The sequence below is a fragment of the Nannospalax galili genome, unplaced genomic scaffold (assembly GCF_000622305.1).
Source record: "Nannospalax galili isolate Female #2095 unplaced genomic scaffold, S.galili_v1.0 scaffold751, whole genome shotgun sequence".
NCBI classification, from domain to species: domain Eukaryota; kingdom Metazoa; phylum Chordata; class Mammalia; order Rodentia; family Spalacidae; genus Nannospalax; species Nannospalax galili.
Genome location: NW_008331125.1, coordinates 3,386,873 through 3,390,914, shown reverse-complemented (window position 1 = coordinate 3,390,914; position 4,042 = coordinate 3,386,873). Strand labels below are relative to the sequence as shown.

The following is a 4,042-nucleotide window of genomic DNA, read 5'->3' as shown; positions in this document are numbered from 1 at the left end:
TCATAGCCACCATGTGGGTGCTAGGAATTGAACCCAGATCCTCTGCAAGAGCAGTCAGTGTTCTTAACTGCTGAGCCATCTCTCCAGCCCTGAAAAAATATCATTTTTATACTATTCTATGAAGACTACATACTATCAACAGGATATGTGACTCATTTTGACCTTGATCATTTGGCTGAGGTAGTTTTTCAGGCTTCTCCATCATAAGGTCACTAATACACCTTCCCCCACTCTGATTTCTAGACTGTATTCTTTAAAAGATAGTCACTGCATGTGGCCCACACCGTAGTGGGGAGTACCACTGCTGCCTCCCTGGAAGTGCAGTGCCTTTGTAAACTATTTGGAATTCCACAGGATAGATTTGTTTCTCCTCCCTCACTTATTAATTTGTTCAGTCATAATGGTTTTTTTTTTTTAATCGATGTGGACTCATGGATATTTGCTTTTCTACTTTTCCAATTTTTATTTATTTATTTATTTATTTATTATTTATTTTATTTAGTCTTTTTGAGACAGCGTCTCTCTGTAGTCCTAGCTGTCTTGGAACTCAGTATGTAGACCAGGCTGGCCTTGAACTCACAGAGATCCGCCTGCCTCTGCCTCCTGAGTTCTGGGATTAAAGGTGTGCTACCATGCTAGCATACATTTTTTTTTTAATATAAAGAAAATGGTCATGTCCTTAGGCATCAGCCCCTACTCCTGAGATGCAGTGAAATCCTTAAGCTGCCAGTATAGTGGGGTTGTAACCTTCTGCACCATTTAGAATTTATAGTGTAGTTTCTATACTGAACAAGGAGTTCAGCTTCTATAGTCCAAACTTGGTAATCTATTCCTGGATAAGGCTCCTGGCTGATTTCCCATTTGAGTTCAGATGACAGTGAACATTTCTGTCCCACTGGCCCTTTAGTTTTGCACTCATTTTCCTTTCTCCTTTTCATAACAAGGTTAATTGGAGAACTTCTTTGAATGTAACATTACACTAGGAAATATAACTTTATCAGATCATTATAGGTGGCAAAACTTTCAGTGAAAATAGCTAATAGGTATTCATGAGCCCTGATGCCACAGTAGACTAAAATATAAAGGAGCTCAAAGAAGTTCTGGTCAGGAGATAGAGAAATGGCTCAGTAGTTAAGAGCACTTGCTCCATCTTACAGAAGACCTGGGTTTGGTTCCTAACACACCTATGGTGGTGAACAACACCCAAAACTCCAGTTTCAGGGGATCCACTGTCCTCTTCTGGCTTCCCCATGCACATGCACATGGTGTACTTACATACACCCAGACAAAACATTCATACACATAAAATACAAATAAATAAAAATAAAGAAGTCCTGGTCAATGGAGGAAGAAGTGTGCTTTGGGCTAAGGTTGCAGGGGATTCACTATGAGAGCTCATCTCACTTTGACCTCCAGTCAGAGTGCAGTATAGGTTATAGACACATTAGTAAGAGGATGAATTGACACAAAAAGCATGAAGATCCTTCCTAATATGCTGGTCCTGGGGGACATAAACCTGTAGTCTCAGCACCTAGGAGGTGGAGGAGAGTTAGGATTTGAAGGCCATCCTCAGTTACATAAAGAGTGTGAAGCCAGCCTCGACTACATCATTCAGCCAACAAACCAAACCAAATCAAACAAAACAAAGCACTGCACCAACTTGTAATAACACTCATGGGGGCCGAGGTCTAGTTGATGAGATTCTTCTAATAACTCCCCTTTGCTGTGATAGACCTATAACACAAGCAGTTGATATTTAGGATAGTGAAGATTCAATGGTTTTGACTTAAGCTTCAATCAACCTGGAGACAATTGATTTTCCAGGGACATAGAGTTTCCATAGTTACAGGTCTGCTTGGCCAAGCTCCAGGCTCCGCATACTGCGCAAGCGCACAGGGCTGGGCCAGCTAGTGGGCGCCTCGGAGTTCGAACTGGAGCTCCACCCTCCCTTCCTGCCGCTATCCTACTGTCTTCGCCCTTGGCCTCTCCGGTGCACGCCGGGAGTGTGACGTAATTTTAGCGCGCCCGCGTCGTTCCGAGTGGCGACGCGGAACATGGCGCGTTCCTAGAAGCCGTTTTCGGCATCAGTAGGTGGCAGCGTGTGGACTAGAAGCGCGGGGTGCGGAACCAACCAACGCTGCGTGGTGTGGAGAAGTGGACCGGGGAGGGTCAGGCTGCTCGGCCCCGAGCAAACGGTAAGCTGGGCCACGAGGCGCACGCTGAAGGGACGAGTGGGCTGGGCAGCGAGACCCCGCGGCACAGGCTGAACGCGGGTCCACCGAGGTGAGTGCCGCGCCCGGGGGCCTGTGCGGCCGGCATCCGCCCTGGTGTAGCCCGGGTAACTCCGGAGCAAGGGCTCCATGCTGGCTCCACGGTGCGGGGTGGTAGGGTCCGAGTGCCAGGGCAATCAAAGCCAGGGGTGCCCATTGTGTTCCCTGTTCCCGGGCGGGGGGCTGCATTTGCCCTTGGCGGTGCTCGTGATGATAGAACGTGTTTCTCTTTGCTACAAAACCAGTGGATGTTGCTAACTGCACGCACGATCTTGCTGTTGAAGCAATGCTGTGAAAGCGTTAAACATAAGATCCATGCCTGTCCTTAAGGAAAAAGTGAAGGTGGGTATACATTTTTGGAGAGGAGCTTCATGCTGAGGTATGGCCGCCTGTACTCCAGCTTCAGCGTCTCCTGCAGCTTTACATTAGGGGATATTTATGATTCAGCAAAATTATTTCGAGATCATAGCACTTGCCATTTTCCCTTAATTCTTTTATTACGTGGTGAGAGAATCCTACAGCAAAGTGATTTGCGTAAATAGCGACGACTGGTAATTGGGTTACTGGTGCCAAGGTTGCGGTGGGCATACTTTCTTTATACCACAAGTGAAAGGAGCTCAGTTGTAGTGCAGTAGTGCTTTAAGATGTGTTTGGTATTCAGAAGGGTGTAAAGAAGGGCAGTTTGTAACCATGATGTAGTTACCCCCTGTGGATAGGGATTTCTCTCCTCCATTTCCACATCATTTCAAGCTCCTCTGCTTTGTACGGAGATTCAGGTTAAGAACACAATGACTTCATTATATCAGCAGCTTCTTCGTTGCGTGGTGATTTGCCCGCATTTTTCCTCAGTGAGGAAAATTTCTGTATAGAGAATTTCTACCGTTGGTTGTGTTAAGATTGTGGATTTTTTTTTTTTTTTCTGATGGGATCTAGCACAGGGGTTGGTAGAGTTTAATTATCACAATGTTTGTGGGCATACATTGTAGCGTAGGGCAGAAAGGGTGTTTTCTGCCCTTGTTACACTTCCTAAAGCAAAAAGAATTCTTACAGAGGAATTTGTTTATAGTAATATGATTGGAGGTTTTAAATAAGTATGCAAAAAATTACTTGGTAATTAAAGAAGTTTTTCTTATAGCATTTAGAATCAAGCTAGAAGGCAATATAATGCTTGTATCTCGGTGGTTTTAAAATATACTGAAGATTTCTTTTTCAGAAATAAAAGCCTATTTTTGGGAAAGATAATGTTTGGTCACTTGGCTTTATTTTTAAAGATTTATTTTTGTTTATGTGTGTGTGAGAGTGCTACGTCTGTGCAAGTGAGAGAGCAAGAGAGTGAGAACTAAGTGTGTACAGATGCCTATGGAAACCAGAAGAGGGTATCAGATCCTCTGAAACTGGAGTTACAGGTTGTGAGCCACTGAAGGTGGGTGCTGGGAACCCAACTTGGGTCCCCTGGAAGAGCAACAGCTTTTAATGGCTGAGCCATCTCTCCAGTCCCTGATTAGTTGGATTTTGACCTTTGTGTTGCATGTACATATATGTATATTTAATCTTCTTCTGATTTAGTATTATTGATGGCAATTTTTTATTTTATGATCTTAAAAATATTTATTATTTTCAATTGTGTGTGTATTTGTCCAGAAACATTGTGTCCCCTGGAGCTGGAGTTACAGGCAGCTGTGAGCCACTTGACTGGGTGCTGGGAGCCTAACTCTGGAAGAGCAGTATATGCTTTTACTGTTGAGCCATTTCTCTAGCCTTTTATTTATTTA

General features: G+C 44.1%; 1 protein-coding gene across 3 annotated transcripts in view; it reads left to right on the top strand.

Moving 5' to 3' along the window:
- The first annotated feature begins 2,009 nt into the window (after positions 1-2,009).
- Ipo11 (importin 11) overlaps positions 2,010-4,042 on the top strand; it is a 232,719-nt gene continuing 230,686 nt past the window's right edge. For 2 of the 3 annotated variants that reach the window (XM_008856308.2, XM_029557873.1), the window contains exon 1: positions 2,010-2,195. The gene's annotated coding sequence lies outside the window, so the exon portion shown is untranslated. The remainder of the gene's footprint in view (positions 2,196-4,042) is intronic. The other variant, XM_029557874.1, reaches the window with a different exon arrangement.